Source organism: Hylobates moloch, unplaced genomic scaffold (assembly GCF_009828535.3).
Source record: "Hylobates moloch isolate HMO894 unplaced genomic scaffold, HMol_V3 SCAFFOLD_2, whole genome shotgun sequence".
NCBI lineage: Eukaryota > Metazoa > Chordata > Mammalia > Primates > Hylobatidae > Hylobates > Hylobates moloch.
Window position 1 is genome coordinate 44,468,975 of NW_026652277.1, and position 22,556 is coordinate 44,491,530.

Genomic DNA, 22,556 nt, shown 5'->3' on the forward strand with positions numbered 1-22,556 from the left:
TTTTTTTTTTTTGAGACGGAGTCTCGCTTTGTCGCCCAGGCTGGAGTGCAGTGGTGCAATCTCGGCTCACTGCAAGCTCCGCCTCCCGGGTTCACGCCATTCTCCTGCCTCAGCCTCTCTGAGTAGCTGGGACTACAGGCGCCCGCCACCACTCCCCGCTAATTTTTTGTATTTTTAGTAGAGACGGGGTTTCACCGTGGTCTCGATCTCCTGACCTTGTGATCCGCCCGCCTCGGCCTCCCGAAGTGCTGGGATTACAAGCGTGAGCCACCGCGCCCGGCCCATTTCTTAAGTAAATCAATTATGTAGTAGTTTGCTTTCTGAAATTTGTTTCAAAATAATCTGTGGGAAAGAGGGAAAAAAGGCAGGTATCAATGAAACAAAGATTGGCCACTAGTTGATGATTGATACATAGGGGTTTGTCATACTATACTTTCTACTTTGGAATTGTTTCAAAATTTCCATAATAACAAGAAAAAGTGAATATGATGACCTCCATTTTTAGCAATATTGCAGTGTTAGAAATCCTGAAACCACTTGACCTACATAATAATGAAAAACACTTGATCATGTGTTAAAAACTGCTTTTCAATGTTTAGATGAGTCCGCTAAGATCAGTAATGGAACAAGAGCAGAGACCAGGCAATTAAGCTACCCTTCGAAGTCCCTGTGTGCCTTGAGCCCTACATAGTGCTATTTATGACCTAAAAAGTTCACTACACAGAGAAGACAGGGGACAAAGCCCTGAATCCACACAGAATGAAAGCTTATCTTCATGCATACTGTCTGGAGCTCAGAATGGGCAAGCCAGAAAAAAAACCATCCTGCAAAATAGAGAAAACATTTCCATCTTGGGCTGGGCTATGAATGGAAGTTTAAAAAAAGAAATAAGCCTCCTGTAAGAATTTGTAGCCACTGGCCAGATCTTAAGTTGTTTGGGATCTGAATCTACATTCTTTGCATGATTGAAAAACCACAAGTCTATACTTTACTTATTAATTTAATTAATTAATTAATTTTTTTTTTTTTTTCCCTGAGACAGAGTCTTGCTCTGTCTCCTAGGCTGGAGTGCAGTGGCGTGACTCGGCTCACTGCAACCTCTGCCTCCTTGGTTCAAGCGATTCTCCTTCTTCAGCCTCCTGAGTAAGCTGGGATTACAGGCGGGTGCCACTGTGCCTAGTTCATTTTTGTATTTTTAGTAGAGACGGAGTTTCAACAGGTTGGCCAGGCTGGTCTCAGATGATCCACCTGCCTCCACCTCCCAAAGTGCTAGGATTATAGGCGTGAGCCACCACGCCCAGCAATTTTTTTTTTTTCTTTTTTGAGATGGAGCTTTGCTCTTGTTGCCCAGGCTGGAGTGCAGTGGTGTGATCTTGGCGCACTGCAACCTCCGCCTCCTGGGTTCAAGGATTCTCCTGTCTCAGCCTCCCGAGTAGCTGGGATTACAGGCGCCTGCCACCATGCCCAGCTAATTTTTGTATTTTTAGTAGACACGGAGTTTCACCATGTTGGCCAGGCTGGTCTCGAACTCTTGACCTCAGGTGATCCACCTGCCTTGGCCTCCCAAGTGCTGGGATTACAGGCATGAGCCACCGCACCCAGCCTTATTTATTTAATTTTAGAGATGGGGTCTTGCCATGTTGCCCAGGCTGGAGTGCAGAATCTACTTGCAGGCACAATCATAGCACACTGTGGCCTGGAACTCCTTTGGCCTCAAGTGATCCTCCTGCTTCAACCTTCTGAGTAGCTAGGATTACAGGCATGTGCCATCATGCTGGGCCCCACACGTTTGTAATTCAAAGGCTGTCAGGATGGGTAATATTCCCAGGTGTCCGAAAGCAAACACAGACTTTCCCAGATAAGTGTATCCTCCTCAGTCCTCAAAGAATTCCTACAGAGAAGCAGCCAACAAAAAATTCATAATAAAAAAAAAAGAGATCAAGCAAGCCACAGATAATAGAACCAGAAACACAAAGACTTTGGATATTATAATTATCGGAATTAAAGTAAGTAACTCTGCTTGAAATGTTTTAAAATGTGAAGACGGCATTGAAAACATGAGGAAGAACAGGAGACAATCAAATAATTAGCCAATTTGAAAAAGAACGAAATAGTACTTTTAGAAATAAAAACCCTAGCCAGGTGTGGTGGTGTGTGCCTATAGTCCCAGCTGCTCTGGAGGCTGAGGTAGGAGGATGGCTTGAGGCCAGGAGTCTGAGAACAGCCTGGGCAATGTGTGGTGAGACCCTGTCCCCAAAAAAGTTGTAAAAAAAAAAATTAGCATTGCATGTTGGCACGCACTTGTAGTCCCAGCTGCTCTGGAGTCTGAGATGGGAGGCTTCCCTGAATCCAGGAGTTTGAAGCTGCAGTGAGCAATGAATTGTGCCACTGCACTTCAGCCTGGCAAGAGAGTGACCCCATCTCTAAAATTAAAAATAAAAATAATAGAAATTAAAACTCTGATAATTGACATTAAGAATTCAAATGGATAGAAGATTAAACAGGAGGTTAATACAACTGTATAAAGAATTAGTGACCTGGAAGGTATATCCCACTCATTTGTGGGATCTAAAAATCTTATCAGCTTAAAATAATGGGTTATAAGATAGTATTTGCAAGCCTCATAGTAACCCCAAACCCTAAAACATACAACAAATACAAGAAAAATAAAGCAACAAATTAAATCATATCACCAGAGAAAATCACCTTCACTAGAAGGAAGGCAGTAAGGAAAGAAAGAAGACCACAAAAAAAAAAAGGAAAATAAATAAAAGGGCAGGACTAAGTTCTTACTTAGCAATCATAACATTGCATATAAATGGACCAAATTCTCCAATCAAAAACATAGAATGGCTGAATGGATTAAAAAAAAAAAAAAGCAAACCTGGCCAGGCATGGTGGCTGACACCTGTAATCCCAGCACTTTGGGAGGCCGAGGCGGGTGAATCACCTGAGGTCGAGAGTTCGAGACCACCCTGGCCAACATGACGAAACCCCATCTCTACTAAAAATACAAAAATTAGCCACACTTGTAATCCTAGCTACTCGGGAGGCTGAGGCAGGAGAATTGCTTGAACCTGGGAGGTGGAGGTTGCAGTGAGCTGAGATCACACCATTGCACTCCAGCCTGGTCAACAAGAGTGAAACTCTGTCTCAAAAAAAACAAACAAAAAAAACAACAAAAAAGCAAGACCCAATGATCTTGGGGGTATTGCAGTCTCCAGCTATTATTGTACTGGGGCCTAGCTCTTTAGCTCTAATAATATTTGCTTTATGTATCTGGGTGCACTAGACTCCACTAAAGAAAAGCCCAGACCTGATGACTTCATTGCTGAATTCTATGGAACATTTAAAGAAGAACTAATGCCAATCCTACTCAAATTATTTCAAAAAATAGGGAATACTTCCAAACTCATTCTGTGAGGCCAGTGTTACCCTGACACCAAAATCAAAGACACATCAAAAAAATGAAACTACAGGGAAATATCTCTGATAAATATTGATGCAAAATCCTCAACAAAATATTAGCAAGCTGAATTCACAATACATTAAAAAAGATCATTCATTATCACCAAGTGGAATTTATTCTATGGATGCAAGGATGGTTCAACATATGCAAATCAATCATTGTGATGTATCATGTTAACAGAATGAAGGACAAAAACCATATGACTATTTCAATTGATGCTGGAAAAACATTTGATCACTTTCAACATCCCTTCATGACAAAAACCTTTTTAGAAAACTGGGTATAGAAGGAACATACCTCAATATAATGAAAGTCATTTATGACAGACCCACAGCTAGTAACATACTGAATGGGGAGAAACGGAAAGCCTTTTCTCTAAGATCCGGAACACAACAAAGATGTCCACTTTCACCACTGTTATTCAACATAGTACTGGAAGGCCTAGCTAGAGCAATCAGTCAAGACAAGAAATAAAGGTCATCCAAATTGGAAAGAAGTCAAATTATCCTTGTCTGCAGATGTGATGATCTTATATTTGGAAAAACCTAAGGACTCCACAAAATAATTATTAGAACTGATCAATTCAATAAAGTTGCAGGATACGAAATCAACATACAAAAATCAGTAGTACTTCTATGTACCAACAGTGAACAATCTGAAAATGAAATCCCACTTACAGTAGTGACAAATAAATTAAATACCTAGGAATTAAAGAAGTAAAAGATCTTTACAATGAAAACTATATAACCCTGATGAAAGAAATTGAAGAGGACACCAAAAAATGGAAAGATATTTCGTGTTCATGGATTGGAAAAATCAATATTATTAAAGTGTTCATAGTACCCCAAATAATCTACATATTCAATTTAATCTCTATCAAAATATCAATGACATTCTTCATTAGAATAGAAAAAACAATCCTAAAATTTATATGGAACCACAAAAGACCGAGAATAGCCAAAGCTATCCTCAGCAAAAAGAACAAAACTGGAGGACATAACATTACCTGACTTCTGATTTTACCACAGAGATGTAGTGACCAATAGAATTATACTGGCATAAAAATAGACATAGACAAATGGAACAGAATAGAGAACCCAGAAGCAAATCCACACCCCTACAGTAAACTCACTTTTGACAAAGGTGCCAAGAGCATACACTGGGGAAAAGACCACCTCTTCAACAAATGGTGCTGGGAAAACTGGATATCCACATGCAGAAAAATGAAACTAGATCCCTATCTCTTGCCATGTACAAAATTCAAATCAAAACAGATTAAAGAGTTAAATCTAAGACCTCAAACTATGAAAGTACTCTAAGAAAACACTGGGGAAACTCTCTATGAGATTGGACTCAGCAAAAATTTCCTGAGTGATACCCCATGAACACTGGCAACCAAAGCAAAAATGGACAAATGGGATCATATGAAGTAAAAAAGCTTCTGCACAGCAAACAAAACAACAGTGTGAGGAGACAACCCACAGAGAGGGAGAAAATATTTGCAAACTACCTAGCTAACAAGGGATTAATATCCAGAGTATATACGGAACTCAAACAACTCTATAGGAAAAAAAATCTGATGATCTGATTTTAAAATGGACCAAAGATTTGAATAGCCATTTCTCAAAAGACAACACACAAATGGCAAACAGGCATATGAAGAGGTGCTCAACATTACTGATTATGAGAGAAGTGCAAATCAAAACTACAATGAGATATCCTCTCACCTCAGTTGAAATGGCTTTTATCCAAAAGACAGATAATAACAAATGCTAGCAAGGATGTGGCAAAAAGTGAACCCTTGTACACTGTTGGTGAGGATGTAAATTAGTACAATCACTATGGAGAACATTTTGGAGGCTCCTCAACAAACCAAAAATAGAGGTACCATATGATCCAGCAATCCCACTGCTTGGTGTATACCCCAAAGAAAGGAAATCATTATATCAAACAGAGATCTGCACTCCCATTTTGTTGCAGCACTGTTCACAATAGCCAAAATTAGGAAGCAACCTAAGTGTTTGTCAACAGATTGAAGGGATAAATAAAATGTGGTACATACACATAATGGAGTACTATATGGCCATATAAAAGAATGAGATCCTGTTATTCGCAACAACACAGATGGAACTGGAAGTCATGATGCCATGTGAAATAAGCCAAGCACAGAAAGGCAAACATTGCATATTCTCAGTCATTTGTGGGATCTAAAAATCAAAACAATTGAAATGGAGATAGGGAGTAGGAGGATGGTTATCAGAGACTGGGAAGGATATTAGAGGGTGAGAAGGAGATGGGGATGGTTAACGGGTACAAAAAAATAGAATGAATAAGATCTAGTATTTGATAGCACAATAGGGTTACTATAGTCAATAATAATGATTTTTTTTTGGGAGACAGAGTCTCCCTCTATCCCCCAGGCTGGAGTGCAGTGGCACCATCTTGGTTCACTACAACCTCCACCTTCCAGGTTCAAGCAATTCTCATGCCTCAGTTTCCTGAGTAGCTGAGATTACAGGCATCTGCCACCACGCAATACAATTGTTTGTATTACAGGCATCTGCCACCATACAATTGTTTGTATTTTTAGCAGAGACAGGATTTCACCGTGTTGGCCAGGCTGGTCTTGCACTCCTGACCTCAGGTGATCCACCAGTCTCGGCCTCCCAAAGTGCTGGGATTACAGGCGTGAGCCACTGCACCCAGCCAATAATAATTTAATTGTACATTTTATAATAATGAAATGAGTATAACTGGATTGTTTGTCACACAAAAGATAAAATCTTGAGGAGATGGATACCCCATTTTACCTGATGTGATTATTATACATTGCATGCCTGTATCAAAACATCTCATGTATACATAAATATATGCACCTACTATGTACCCACAAAAATTAAAATTAAGAATTAAAGAAAATAGATTGACTGATGGCTTTGTCACACACAGTATAATGTTTCTTGGTCTAATATTATGATGACAGAGGGAAGACTAAAATGTAGTTTTAGGAGAGATGTTGACATCATATATTAAGTATGCCAATCAGATGTGAAAAAATTCCAAGTCACTGTATAATGAATCATAAGTTTATTTAATGCTGATTGTGCTTTAATTTAATTGCTCCCATAAATAAAATCTTATCTCTATAGGCAATAAAATGTTTATAGTAGTCAGAAATGGATCATATGAAAGGTCAGTCTTTCATGAAACTCTTCTCCATTTTCACAGCAAGGCAGATTCAGGTGAGGGTAGATAGGTTACTGAATTACATAAGATAAGCTCACTTTTATTATTCAGACAACAAATATTTACTGAGTATTCCTTGTGTTCAAGGCACTGAACTAGGCAATATATGGAAATATCCTGAGATGTAAGACATGCTTTCCTATACCTCGTAATTTCCATTTGTGAAACCCCAAGATTTTCAGACCTCGAAGTCATCTCTAGCTTCTTTGTCTTTCACCTTCAATGTTCTATCAGTCACCAGCTTCTGTAAATTCTTCATTTACAATGTTTCTTTGATGCCTCTTTTCTCAGTTTAAGTCATCTCTTTAGTTCAATCATTTTTTTTTAATTTCCAGACTGATCTCTGCCTTCCCACATCCCCCTATCCGTTCTATACATGAACAGAATAACCTTCTTTTTTTTTTTTAACTTTTACTTTAGGTTCAGGGGTGTATGTGAAGGTTTGTTGTATAGGTAAACTCGTGTCATGAGGGTTTGTGGTGCAGGTTATTTCATCAACCAGGTATTAAGTCTAATACCCAAGTTATTTTTTCTGCATCTCTCCCTCCTCCCAACCTCCACCCTCAAGTAGACCCCAGTGTCTGTTGTTTCCTTCTTTGTGTTCATGAGTTCTCATCCTTTAGCTCCCATTTATAAGTGAGAACCTGTGATATTTGGTTTTCTGTTCCTGCATTAGTTTATTAAGGATAATGGTCTCCCGCTCCATCCATGTTCCTGTGAGACATGATCTCATTCTTTTTTATGGCTGCATAGTACTTCATGGTGTACATGTCTTACACCCTCATGGTATATGCATGTATACCAGTGCATTTTCTTTATCCCATCTGCTAATTATGGGCATTTAGGTTGATAAGATTAACCTTTCTAAAACATTATGTTTATAACTGAAAGAGGAGCCGGTTGCTCGCTGCCTGTGGAATGAAGACAAAATAACAAGAGTGAGGTATGATAAAGAGTGAATTTTATTATTCATTGCCAGCAAGAAGGAAAGTGGTCAGAATACTTTACAAAAATTTCCACTTTCCAATTTCTGGAGAGAGGGCAGGGGTTTCAGAAGTGGGGCTTTGAATGCCAGAGAGGCAAGGGGGCTAGTAGGTGCCAGGTGGCGTGGGCTTGCCCCAGTAGCTTATCTTGAATTATTGTTCCATCTGGTGAAGGGGCCAGCACCTTCGTGGGCTCATGCAAGTTACAAATCAATCCCAGTCAGTCTTGCAGTCAATATCTAGCTAGGAGTGAACTCTGGCCTAGAAGTAATCTCTGGCTGGGAAGAGAATCCCAGAAGTGCCTGTTTTTGTGTCAGGATTAGGCCCCTGAAGCTTCTAAAGAAATGTGTGACCAGATAAGTGAGTATGATGTGAGCTTAACAAGCATCCAGGTAAATAAATGTGCATAAGGCATGAGAGCATAAGGTGGGAAAGGGAAGGGAATAGAGTGTTAAAACACATTCAAAGGCATATTTCAAGACAACAGAAAACACATCTGTGGTTTGTCTCAAAGCTGTGTCTTGAGACTGGCGAAAAAGGAGGAAAGAAAAAAAGTTTTAAAATGCAGCTTTTTTTTTTTTTTTTTGAGACGGCGTCTCACTCTGCTACTCAGGCTGGAGTGCAGTGGTGCTATCTCTGCTCACTGCAACCTCTGCCTCCCGGGTTCAAGCAATTCTCCTGCCTCAGTCTCCCAAGTAGCTGGGATTACAGGCGCATGCCATCATGCCTGGCTAAGTTTTGTATTTTTAGTAGAGACGGGGTTTCACCATGTTGGCCAGGCTGGTCTCGAACTCCTGACCTCAGGTGATCCACCCACCTCGGCCTCTCAAAGTGCTGGGAATACAGGCGTGAACCACTGTTCCTGGACCTGTGTCTTGTTTCTCTTCTTTAGTGGCAAACATGGGACCTAATGTAAGGGAGCCCTCAAAAAAACATTGCTTAATGAGGGGTTAGATGGCATCTGCTTGAGGGAGAAGTGGAATCATCGTTTACTTACTTTCTTCTACAATATTGATCTTCTTGCTATTTTTCTGTTTTGTTTATGCCGTTTGGAGCATAATCAAAGGGAGAAAATAGTTTCACATTTTGGGCCTCCATTTAGCCATACTTGTGGATGATGGGTTTAACTGACCATTAGAACTCTTTTCTAATCTAACACTTTAGGGTGTGTTGCCAAACTGGAAAGGACCCAAAGGCCCATCAAGAGTAGATAAATAAATTACATTGTACTCATACAGTGGAATCCTCATAAAGATAAGAATGAATAAGCCTTTATGACCTGCAAAATATATGAATTTCATGCAGATAATATTCAACAAAAGAAGCCAGTCTCAAAATGGTAACTACTTGCTTGGTGGGGCATGATGGCTCATGCCTGTAATGCCAGCACTTTGGGAGGCTGAGACGGGTGGATCACGAGGAGTTCCAAACCAGCCTGGCCAGCATGGTGAAACCCCATCTCTACTAAAAATACAAAAATTAGCCAGGCATGGTGGTGCACGCCTGTAATCCCAGCTACTCAGGAGGCTGAGGCAGGAGAATCGCTTGAACCCAGGAGGCCATGGCTGCATGCATGATTATTGCTATCTTGATAACTTCTGTGTTTATTTTGATGATCATCCCATCACCCTAGCTTCTGTGCTCTCTGATCTCAACTCCATCTCCAGGATAGGCAGAATTCTAAAGATCTCCCTCTCCCCTAACCCCTACAATTCCAGTTCATTCCCCGGTTATTTCATCAAACACTAATCTAGGTACTGATCTGAAGGATTTTGAAGTTATAACCTGAGACTGTGCCACTGCACTCTAGCCTGCGTGACAGAGTGAGACCCTGTCTCCAAAAAAAAAAAAAAGAAAAAAAGATAACTACTTCATTTATATACAGTTTAAAAACAGACACAACTAATATATAATGATAGAAGTCAGAATGGATGGGATGACCTTTGGGAGGGATGACCTTTAATGGTAATAGATGTTACCTCTGGAAGGGATGGAGCTTGAGGGAGGCTTCTGTGGCATTGCTAGTACACTTTTTTTTTAAATCTGAGTGACAGGTATACAGGTGTGTTCACTTCGTAAATATATATCAAGCTGTCCACTTAGATTTCCTGTACTTTTTTGGTATGTTGTACTTCCCTACAAAATTTAGTTAAACAAAAGACTTATGTATGTTATACTTCCCTACAAAATTTAGTTAAACAAAAGACTTTTATAGGTACTGAAATGTAGTTTGGTGAATTCTTAACATTTAACCTTTTAGCTTAATCTGCAGAGACAAATGTTCTATACTCTACTGTACTATCTGACTCTGCAGGTTAATTATCAATACGTAGTTTTTTTTTCACTGCAATCTAATTTTTAGAAGTGAACTTTATAACCAAATAAACTTTATAACCAAATGAACTTTTTTTTTTTTTTGAGAGGAAGCCTAGCTCTGTCACCAGGGTGGAGTGCAGTGGCGAGATCCCAGCTCACTGCAACCTCTGCCTCCTGGGTTCAAGCGATTGTCCTGCCTCAGCCTCCTGAGTAGCTGGGACTACAGGCGCATGCCACCACGCTCAGCTAATTTTTGTATTTTTAGTAGAGATGGGGTTTCACCACGTTGGCCAGGATGGTCTCAATCTCCTGACCTCGTGATCCACCCGCCTCGGCCTCCCAAAGTGCTGGGATTATAGGTGTGAACCACTGCACCTGGCCCTAAATAAACTTTATAACCAAATGAATTACTTCTTAATTGGTCTCTTGTCTGCTGTGTAAAGCAAATTATATGAACTAAGGTGTTCTGGCTCCAGCATCTGGGCTCTTACTACCCCCACAATCCCCTGCCCCCTCCCTGATGCTGTCTCTCTCTGTCTAAAACCCACCTTCTGTTCACTTGCCATGTCTAAAAGACTTTGACACCTGCTTTTTTACATTTCTCATCTCTCCAAGATTATTGCTATCTTGGTAACTTCTGCGTTTATTTTGATGATCATCCCATCACCCTGGCTTCTGTGCTCTCTGATCTCAACTCTATCTCCAGGATAGGCAGAATTCTAAAGATCTCCCTCTCCCCTAACCCCTACAATTCCAGTTCATTCCCTGGTTATTTCATCAAACACTAATCTAGGTACTGATCTGAAGGATTTTGAAGTTATAACTAAAGTCCTAAGTCAGATGACTCTAAAATACCAAGATTGTAAAGGTGGGCCTGATTTAATCACATAAGCCCTTTAAAACGCAGAAAGAGCCTGGGCGCGGTGGCTCACGCCTATAATCCCAGCACTTTTGGGAGGCCAAGGTGGGTGGATCACCTGAGGTCAGGATTTCGAAACCAGCCTGGCCAATATGGTGAAACCCCTGTCTCTACTAAAAATAACAAAAATTAGCTGGATATGGTGACGTATGCCTGTAGTCCCAGCTACTCGGGAGGCTGAGGCAAGATAATTGCTTGAGCCTGGGAGGCGAAGGTTGCAGTGCGCCGAGATTGTACCGCTGCACTCCAGCCTGGGCAACAGAGCGAGACTCCACCTCAAAAAAAAAAAAAAAAAAAAAGCAGAAGGGACAGTTGGGTTCAAAGTTTGAGAGGGACTCAAACTGTTTTGAAAGTGGAGGGGCCACATGGGAAGAAATGCAGGCAGCCAAGAGGAGCTGAGGGTGCCCCTGGTTGACATTCAGCAAGGACACAGGAAACTCAGTCCTGGAACCAAAAACAAATGGATTCTGCCAACAACCTTACTCTGCTTGGTTCTTTAGAGAAGAGTGTCCAGCTAAGAGTTCAGCTGGCTGACACTTTGACTTGGCCTTTTGATACGCTGAGCAGAACCTAACCTAGCCTAGACTTCTGACCTCCACAACTGGGAGATAATAAATGGGTATTGTTTTAAGACATTAACTTGATGGTAATTTGTTACTCAAGCAATAGAAAACAAATACAGTTCCCTTCCATTTCCATAACCTCACTCTCGTGTTCAAACAGTGGGACCTTATCAAAACCTGGAATGTGAATATTAAATGCCAGTATCCCACTCAGTGACCTGATCCTCCTGTTTCAACTTTTGCCATCTCCATGTGACCCCTCCATGTACTTTCTTTCTCTCTGCCTATTCCTGGCTTCGCTTTCCTATGATGATGAATCACTTCACTCACATGACTCCTTTGCTTCATCTTTCTATTGCCTTACCCACCCAACAAAACCGTACCCTAGAATTTATCTCACCCTTTACCTTCACATCTTTGTGAATGAGAAAGCCATGCCCATTTGCAGCTTTCGAACCACTGTTTTTAGAGTCCCATCCCAAGTAGTAGGGGCCTTGGTGTTGCTGTGCGATCTCTATGTCTCATATTAGTGTTGGGAGGAAAAACTTCCTCTGCCAACTTAGGTCCAGTGCTTGGGGGCCTGTAAATTAATTGGCAATAGATGGATTAACAGGAGAATAGACAAGGTTTATTTACACTTATTCAGGTGAAGAGGCTCTCTGTACAGTTAGGGATGAGAATTTATATGCCAATAATATGGGAAAAGGGAGGAGGAGAGAAGGTGATCTATGGGAAAGCAAATATACTTTTATGGAAAGACAAATGGGCTTTTAGGGAAACAAATGATGGTACGACAATTTGTGATTATGTTCGGTTATGCAATTTGTCATTCGGGTGCAAGTGGTCTCCTTCCTGGCAGTGTAGTTTTCTTCCTGGCAGTGAAGTCTCCTTATTGGCAGTGAAGCTCCCCAAGAGGGAATTTATGGCAGCTTCACTCTCTGAAAGCTCTGGCTTTAGTCAAATAAGGGAAGCTCCAGAAAGGCTTCTTTCTGTATCTGCTGTGTCTTAAATGTTTCAGTTTAAAATACTCTTCATACCAACTCAGTGGGTGCCAGTGGGTCCCTCCATTAGCATCCTCTTCCATTTCCTTGGGGCCTTGTGGTGAGCAGAAAAATGGCCTCTCAAAGGTGTCCATGTCTTATTCCCTAGAATGTGAATGATAGGTTACTTTAGCAAAGGAGAATTAAGGTTCCAGATGAAATGAAGATTGTTAATCAAACGATTTTCTCTTTTTTTTTTTTTTTTTTGAGACACAGTCTAGCTCTGTTGCCCAGGCTGGAGTGCAGTGGCACAATCTTGGCTCACCACAACCTCCGCCTTCCGGGTTCAAGCGATTCTCCTGCCTCAGCCTCCCTAGTAGCTGGGACTACAGGCGCATGCCACCATGCCTGCTTAATTTTTGTATTTTTAGTAGAGATGGGGTTTCACTATGTTGGCCAAGCTGGTCTTGAACTCCTGACCTCGTAATCCACCCGCCTCGGCCTCCCAAAGTGCTGGGATTATAGGCGTGAGCCTGCCCAAATGAATGTACCTGGCCCAAATAACTTTAAAATAGGGAGATTATCCTGGCTTACCCAGTGGGCCTATTGTAATAACAAGGGTCCTTAAAGGTGGAAGAGGGAGGCAGAAGAAAATCAAAGATGTGATGACAGAAGCAGGGTCACAGAACTGCTATGCTGCTGGCTTTGAAGATGGAGAAAGGGGCCAAGAGCCAAGGAATGCAGGTAGCCTCTACAACATGGAAAAGGTTCCAGAAAGGAGCACAGACCTGCTGACATTTTGATTTTAGACCACTAGACCCATTTTAGACTTCTGACCCATAGAAATGTAATATACTTGTGTTGTCTTAAACCACTAAGTTTGTGGCTATTTGTTATGGCAGCAATAGAAAACTAATAGAAGTCTATTCAAATATTCATCATTTTCCCAAATCCTGAATCAGCCATTCACACCCATACCCTCAGCACATCCATCAACTTCAGAGAGAAAGTATAGTTATGGGCCAGATATTTATTTCAATTTCCTCTAATTAAAACATTTACCTCTGCCAGGTGTGGTGGCTCACACCTGTAATCCCAGCACTTTGGGAGTCCAAGGCAGGCAGATCTCTTTGAGGCCAGGAGTTCGAGACCAGCCGAGGCAACATGGTGAGACCCCATCTCTACTAAAAATACAAAAGTTAGCCAGGCATGGTGGTGCGTGCCTGTAATCCCAGCTACTTGGGAGGCTGAGGCAGGAGAATTGCTTAAACCCAGTAGGTGGAGGTTGTGGTGAGCTGAGACTGTGCCACTGCACTCCAGCCTGGGCAACAGAGTGAGACTCTGTCTCAAAAACAAAAAACAACAACAAAAAATCCACTTACCTCCATGAGAATACATCCAACTTCCTTCCCTTTTGTTACAATTTTTTAAAAAGTTTCTGTATTAGTCTGTTCTCACGCTGCTAATAAAGACATACCTGAGACTGGGTAATTTATAAAGGAAAGAGGTTAATTGACTCACAGTTCAGCCTGGCTAGGGAGGCCTCAGGAAACTTACAATCATGGCAGAGGGGGAAGCAAACACGTCCTTCTTCACATGGTGGCAGGAAGGAGAAGTGCCTAGCAAAAGGGGAAAAGCCCCTTATGAAACCATCAGAGCTCATGAGAACTCACTATCAGAACAGCAGCATAGGAGTAATCACCCCCGTGATTCAGTTACCTCCCACCAGGTCCCTCCCGCAACACGTGGGGATTATGGGAACTACAATTCAAGATGAGCTGGGAGCCGTGGCTCACGCCTGTAATCCTAGTACTTTGGGAGGCCGAGGTGGTGGATCACCTGAGGTCAAGAGTTCGAGACCAGCCTGGCCAACATGGCAAAACCCTGTCTCTACTAAAAATACAAAAATTAACCGGGCATGATGGCACATGCTTGTAATCCCAGCTACTCAGGAGGCTGAGGCAGTAGAATCGCTTGAACCCGCAAGGCAGAGGTTGCAGTGAGCTGAGATCACACCACTGCACTCTAGTCTGGGCGACAGAGCAAGACTCCGTCTCAAAAAAAAAAAAGATGAGATTTGGGTAGGGACACAGCAAAACCATATCAATTTCCTTTTTTTAAATATATATATATAAAGGCAATTTTGTAACTTATTTGATGTATTTGATGCTCAGTGGTTAGTTCTCATCCACACTGACTACCTGTAGATTTTTGAAAATAGTAACAAGTATATAGGTAACTAGGTATGTACCAAATTATAGAGCTTGTTTGGTGAATCTTTACCCTCATTACATTTTCTGAACAACTGCACACAGATGCGGTATGGAACATTCCTTATTCCTTTGGCTCAGACAGCTTTGTTGAACCTGGTATTAACACACGCATCTGGAGTTCCCATCTCTTTCACGGCAAATTTCCGGATCTCTCTGAGTGCCCCAGGGGCAGGCTTCTTGAAGCCCACTCTATGAATGCGCTTGTGAATGCCAATGGCTTATTCTTGGGTCACTACCTCTTTTATGGCAGAATAGCCCTCTTCTTCTCGCCACTTTTCTTTGCAGGAGCCATTCTGCCTGGCCCAATTTGGAAAAGAAGATCGTGAGGGATTCTTAAGTTTCCTTTTCTTTTCTAATTCTAATTCCTCTGGATCCCATTTCCATTAAGCTTCCTAAGGGACCTGATACTACCAATAACCCTTTCTTTCTTTATGGCTTGTCCTCTTGGCATGCACACATGTTTTAGTCTGTCTAATTCAAACCAAATGAATATTTTCTCTGAACCCTAAGATAGCCTCTAGCTATATTCCTTTCTCTTACCTTCCTTTTATACTGAAATCTTTAGGAATAGTTTTAAACTGTTTCCATTATTTTATTTACAATAACTGTTTGCACCATTATAGACTGAACTTTCTCTTGCCAAATTAGTCAAAGGCCCTGATAGCTGTGAGCTGGGCTGTGGGGGAATACTGTGCACATAGCCTCTCTTCCACTGTTATTTTCTTAACTTGGAGCGGTAATGAAAATAGATATACTCGGGATGAATACATCTGTTATATATGTAACCCAAATGTCCCCAGGCCCATGGTGAATCCTGTCTGAAACCTGACCTTGCCAAGGGAAAATTGACAATTCTGGAGTTCACCTTTGGAGTAAGCACTAAGAAATGTAGCATACTGGGGCCTTACCAGCTCTTTGCAACTGGTGCACAGGCATTCAGCAGGAGTCTCAATATGGGGCTTTATAAATACTGGGCAGTGACTCTTGTCTGGTAAAATAAAAGAAAGGTCCTGTGGTGGAGGGCAGAGGGCAATGGCTTGGAAGGCTGTGAGTCACTTAACCTTTAACCGTGTGCAAGTCAGTCTCCTTTGCACTGGTGACTTATCTGTAAAATGAGGAAAGTCATCTAACATCTGACCTAATGAGAAAGGTCTTTTTTCTCTAAAATGCTATGGCTAGCTCTAAAAACAATGCTAACTTACAAGTTAAAATGACTCATTTCTATACAATGCAATACATTAATAAAATGCTGGCTTTAATCTGAACTTATCAAATAGAATTTGATAAAATATTAGGATGAGGTTAGGAACTAATAAAACTTTATTTTGAATTTTTATTTAATTTACCACTGCCTCCCAATATAACTTTAGTTAGCAAATAAACCAACCTATAAATATGCAACATCACAATCTAAAATATTTTTAAAATTAGACTAAAATTAAGGAAAAATTTTTTATTTTTATTTATTTATTTATTTTATTTTTTTAATTTTTTATTTTATTATTATACTTTAGGTTTTAGGGTACATGTGCACAATGTGCAGGTTTGTTACATATGTATCCATGTGCCATGTTGGTTTGCTGAACCCATTAACTCGTCATTTAGCATTAGGTATATCTCCTAATGCTGTCCCTCCCCACTCCTGGAAAAATTTTTTAGTTATAGTCCTATTTCAAGTGAGGACTCTAAGTATTGTCATGTGTCTTTATATGTATATTTTATCAGTTTATTTTACTTTTAAACAAAATCTGTTTTTCATTATAAAATTTATAATTTTCTAAATTTGTTACATAAAATTTAGAAAATTACACTAAAATACAAGATAAAAGACATTCCATGTTACTACCCAGAACAAATGAACACTTTCCTGCTATTTTTCTTTCTTTCTTTTTTTTTAGAGTGGGGTCTCACTCTGATCATGGCTCACTGCAGCCTTGAACCCCTGGGCTCAAGCAATCCTTCCACCTCAGCCCCCCAAATAGCTAGGTCCACAGGCATGTGCCATCACATCCAGCTAATTTTTAAAAAATTGTTTGCAGAGACAGGGGCTCCCTGTGTTGCCTAGGCTTGTCTCGAATTCCTGGGCTCAAGCAATCCTCTGGCCTCCTCCCAAAGTGCTGGGATTACAGGAGTGAGCTGTCACTCCTTGACCAGCAATTTTCTATGTATAGGTTTTTTTTTTTTTTTTTGAGATGGAGTCTCACGTTGTCACCCAGGCTAGAGTGCAGTGGCATGATCTTGGCTCACTGCAGCCTCTGCCTCCCTGGCTCCAGCGATTCTCCTGCCTCAGCCGCCTGGGTAGCTGGGATTACAGGCATGAGCCACCATGCCCAGCTAATTTTTGTATTTTGAGTAGAGAAGGGTTTCACCATGTTGGCCAGGCTGCTCTCCAACTCCTGACATCAGGTGATCCACCCGCCTTGGCCTCCCAAAGTACTAGGATTACAGGCGTGAGCCACTGTGACTGGCCTCTATGTATAGGGTTTTGATTTGTTTTTACTTTGCATAATTACAGAATGCTATATTCAACTAAGTATCCATTTTTAAAAATGTGCTTCATATCAGTTTCATGTGTGTTTTCTCCATTTTTGTTCAGTCTCCTCCTGTAGTGCCTTCAGATCTTGCTGGAAATGCTTTCATTTTTTCTGGTATCATAAAATTTTATTCTTTTCACTTACCTGGGTGAGCTAAAAAGAAAATTAAAATAAAATTTATTTTTCGGAGGTTTTTCAGTTTTTGCAAACAGTCATTAACGGCCAGGTCTGAAAACTTTATCTTAATTTTTTTTTTTTTTCTTGAGACAGAGTCTCACTCTGTGGCCCAGGCTGTAGTGCAGTGGTGGGATCTCGGGTCATTGCAACCTCTGCCTCCTGTGTTCAAGCACTTCTCGTTCCTTAGCCTCGCGAGTAGCTGGGATTACAGCCTTGCCACCACACCCAGCTAACTTTTGTATTTTTAGTAGAGGCAGGGTTTCACCATGTTGGCCAGGCTGGTCTCGAACTCCTGGCCTCAAGTGATCCGCCTGCGTCAGCCTCCCAAAGTGCTGGGATTACAGGCATGAGCCACCGTGCTTGTCTTAATTTTGTCTTAAAATGAACTATGACTAATATGTATTTCTATATGGGCCTTTAAGGGTTTTGAAACTGACAGAAATTAATTCAAAAGAATAATTTTACCCAAATGTTTGGGCGCATCATGAATATACACCTTAAAGTTCTTTTAAAAAGCATGCGGTATGGTATTTTTAAAATTCTTTAAAAAAATTACGTATAGTCAATTTTCTTATCTAGGCTTCCTAGCTAAAACTTTCCTGCATTGGGTGAACCATTAATAGTTATTCCTAGTCTTGATTTAAACAACTTAAAAATGATGATTTCTGTTTGTAAATGCAAACCAGAAAATATCTGCCTGCAGGTACTAATTTCCTAGAGTAGACGCACCAGGTAGATGTTGGGATGGCTACACTCACAAAGCGTGATGGCCCGTTTCCTGAACATGCGCAATCACTTTCTAGCCTTTCCACACCATCAGAATATTGCACAGAAGTATGTCAGTCACAGGAGTGTAAAGAATAACATTTAAACTATGGTAATATTTTCATTCAGGAAGTTTCTCCCCTTTCCTTCCTTGGGTTAGATTCAGTCCCTGATTTTTTTAGGCCCAGGGCCGCAAGCATCCACTTTCTCAGAATGCCATTCACCAGAAACCACCCATTTAACTTGCTCTGGGGGCGAGCAGCGCTTGTGACTGAGCAACCTGCACGTCAGCGTCCGCGGTGCTTCGGCGCTCCGGCCAGTGGCGGCGACCAAACCCAGCTAGGTCAGACGAGGTATTGATCAGCCCAATGAGCGCATGGTGATTCTCGTAGTTAATCACACCGGTTCATTTCGTTCGATCCCGGAGGCGGGAGTGTTTGGCTTGTCCCTGCGTGTCACGGCAGGGTGACCCTAGCCCCGAGGGAGGGCGGTGGTACTAGTCCTGCTGGCGGCTCAGCGCCGCGGGACACGTGTGCGCTGTCAGCCGGGTCGCAGGGCACTTATCGCGGCCCGGCAGTCGGGGCCACGCCTCGCCCCCGCCCGCGAACCCCGACCTGGGGAAACCCGGGGCGCTGGGGAGGGGCCACTGCGTTCAGCTCTGGCCGTCCACAGTCCGAGGCGCGGGTTAGGAAGTTCCTGTCAGCGCTGCCTGAGCTCGTCCCCTGGAAGTCCGGGTCTCCCCAGGCCTCCACCCGCCGCTTCCCATCGTGACCTCGAGCCGCAGCGCCTCCCACGCCAGCCGCAGCGCTAGGGGAGCGCTCGGACGCGCCGGGTGTGGTTCGGGGAGGGGGTTGTGCCGCACGCGGGCTGCGTGCTGTGCCCACACAAAAGGTTCCGGGCGCGCAGGAGGGAAGAGGCAGTGCCCGCCACTCCCACTGAGATTGAGAGACGCGGCAAGGAGGCAGCCTGTGGAGGAGCTGGGGAGGATTTAGGAACGCACCGTGCACATACTTGGTGGCCTTGTTAAGTGGAAACTGCTGCTTTAGGGTTTGTTTGGAAGGTCCGGGTGACTCATCCCAACATTTACATCATTAATTGTTAAAGCTCTGCCTCCGAGCGCGCGCATCCTGAGATCCTGAGCCTTTGGTTAAGACCGAGCTCTATTAAGCTGAGTGAGTAAATGGTAAAAGCCAGTTTCGCTGAGTGTGTGTCTGGAAAGTTTGGTGGGCGTTGTGTATATATTTGTTAGAAAATAGATAACCGTTGAAACGAGATGACTGAGTTTTTTAGTCTCTCACAGTTTCATTTGAAAGTGGGTATGCAGTTTAAAACTGACAGTTCAAAGTGGTTGTTCAGAAAATGATGTTCTGGTGCAAACTGATTCCGGGTCCCATAGTGTGTTAAGTGTGGGTTGGTAAAAACTCTTGGCCTTTCTCCAAATGTATGAAATTAAAGTTGATATTGGAAGGATAAAAACCCACTGAGCACGGAAGTTACTATAGGTGGAGGAAACATTTGTTGATGTTAATATTTTGAAGGGGTTGACCAATATATTGTCATTTACCTATCCCCTTTATGTTCTGGGAATAGGTAAATGACAAATTATTGGTCAATCCCTTTAAAGCTTTGGATAGTTTGCTAAAGAATTATTGAACTCCCTTTTGTAATTTTCTGTGGATAGTTGAGTGCTCTTACTCTCCTCTCAGTGCTAGAGATATCCCCTAAAGCTTGATTTTTAGGAGGATGTTACAGCTCTCTTATCATTTGAATTTCAGCTAGTCATAAATAAATATGCCAGAGTAGTAAGGAAGAGATGTTTTTTATTGATATTCTTTACAAAACAGTGTTTTCAGAGTACAGCTTTGACTGGATTGTATAGATCTTGATGAGAAAGGTTTCAACGACAAAGATGGCATGTTAAGTCTAACATTACCCTTCCATTATAAACATTGAAAGATGTTGGTTATTTTATTATTTTATAATAACTTTTAATTGTGAAATAATTTGAGAGTTACTGAAAATTTGCAAAAAATAGTACAGAGAGTTCCCATAATATCATGCATAACAAGGGCCAAAACTAATAACATGGGCATGCTACTATAATACAATGAACTAAACTACAGACTTTATTTGGATTTCACTTGTCTTTCCACTGTCCTTTTTCTGCCCAGGATCCAATTGATGATCTCACTTTGCATTTAACTGCTAAATATCCTTAATTTTCTCTGATCTGTGACAGTTCCTCAGCCTTTCACTGTTTTTTCATGGACCTTGACACTAGTGAAGAAGACCTGGTCAGTTAATTTGTAGAATGCCCCTCAATTTGTGTTTTCTTGATGTTTAGTGTCATGATTAGATGAATGTTCTACATTTTGGGGAAAAATGTCACAGAAGTAAAGTTTCCATCTCAGCATGTCATATTGGGTACATGATGTCGATACTTTTTTTTTTTTTTTTTGAGACTGAGTCTTGCTTTATTGCCCAGACTGGAGTGCAGTGGCACGATCTCAGCTCACTGCAACCTTTGCTTCCCAGGTTCTAGCGATTCTCCTGCCTCAGCCTCCTGAGTAGCTGGGATTACAGGTGCCTGCCACCACGCCCGGCTAATTTTTTGTATTTTTCATAGAGACAGGTTTCATGTTGGCCAGGCTGGTCTCGAACTCCTGACCTCTAGTGATCCTCCTGCCTTGGCCTCCCGAAGTGCTGGGATTACAGGCGTGAGCCACTGTGCCCTAGCCGATACTTCTTATTACGTATGATGTTAATCTGTTTGCCAGATTCCCTTTGTATTTGAGATCTTGGGAGAGAAACCTGGACTACCATTTCTCCTTAAACTTGTATTCATTAATTTAAGCATCCATTTGTGGAACATGTTTAGTGGGGGTTTTTTTTTCTAATGGTTAAACAAACCCCCATTTTCTTCCTTCTACATTTTTTAATTAAAATTCCCTTCTGTAGGGAAGAGTTGACCCTTCTCTCCTGTTCATTGATTCAGTTATTTGTATCAGTACGGGCTCATGGATATTTGTTTTGTTTTATGGGTTATAATCCAATATTATCAGTATTTAATTTGCTGCTCAAATTGTTTTGGCTTTCACCACTGGGACCTTTTTCAGGTTGGCACCTGTGCCACTTTGACATACACTTGCTTTTTCTTTTTCCTTTTTTTTTTTTGAGACGGAGTCTTGTCGCCCAGGCTGGAGTACAGTGACACGATCTCGGCTCACTGCACCCTCCGCCTCCCAGGCTCAAGCGATTCTTGTGCTTCAGCCTACCAAGTAGCTGGGATTACATGTATGTAGCACCACACTTGGCTACTTTTTGTATTTTTTAGTAGAGACGGGGTTTTCCATGTTGGCCAGGCTGGTCTCAAACTCCTGGCCTCAAGTGATCTGCCCGCCTCAGCCTCCCAAAGTGCTGGGATTACAGGTGTGAGCCATCGTGCCCAGACTGTTTTTCTTTTTTAATGCATTTCTTGATTTTTGGCATCAGAGAATGCTCAGGCTTATTTTGTATTTTCCATGTCCCAACCTTGGAATGATCCATTTCTCCAAGGCACTGTGGTTATTTTGCTTTAGAATGGTGTTAGAAGCTAAGATCTGGACACTGGATGTTCTATTAGAGTTACCTTTTTTTTTTTTTTTTTTTTTGAGATGGAGTCTTGCTCCAGGCCAGAGTGCAGTGGTGGGATCTTGGCTGACTGCAACCTCCGCTTCCTGGGTTCAAGCAATTCTCCTGCCTCAGCCTCCTGAGTAGCAGAGATTACAGGGATGTGCCACCACGCCCAGCTAATTTTTAATGTTTTTAGTAGAGACGGGGTTTTGCCATGTTGGCCAGGCTGGTCTCGAACTCCTGACTTTGGGTGATCCACCCGCCTCGGCCTCCCCAAGTGCTGGGAATACAGGCGTGAGCCACGGCACCTGGCCTAAAGTTACTTTTGAACTTTTTATGTTTAATAAAAAGTTTGTGACTTAGCAAATGCTAAGTCTGAAAAGATTGGTGTCAGGCCTCTGAGCCCAAGCTAAGCCATCATATCCCCTGTGACCTGCACTTACATGTCCAGATGGCCGGTTCCTGCCTTAACTGATGACATTACCTTGTGAAATTCCTCCTCCTGGCTCATCCTGGCTCTGTACTGCCTCAAGGCTTCACAGACAGCCCCCATTACTTCAGTCAAACCCAAATTTCTTTCTCATCTGTTACCTATCTTGGCATAATTCTTCATAAAAACACACGTACTCTCCCTGCCAATCGTGTCTGACTGATCTCTCAAACCCCAACACCTTCTACAAAACAATAACTCCTTTCCTTCCTAGGCATGGTTGGATACT

At 41.9% G+C, this 22,556-nt stretch overlaps 1 protein-coding gene across 3 annotated transcripts in view; it reads left to right on the forward strand.

Moving 5' to 3' along the window:
• The window catches only part of ABCG2 (ATP binding cassette subfamily G member 2 (Junior blood group)), a 98,433-nt gene that overhangs the window by 6,143 nt on the left and 69,734 nt on the right, over window positions 1-22,556 (forward strand). The window contains exon 1 of one of the 3 annotated variants that reach the window (XM_032142731.2): window positions 19,144-19,397. The exons of 1 other annotated variant lie outside the window; for it this stretch is intronic. The gene's annotated coding sequence lies outside the window, so the exon portion shown is untranslated. Of the gene's footprint in view, window positions 1-19,143; window positions 19,409-22,556 lie in introns of those variants that run through there. One more of the 3 variants, XM_032142806.2, reaches the window with a different exon arrangement.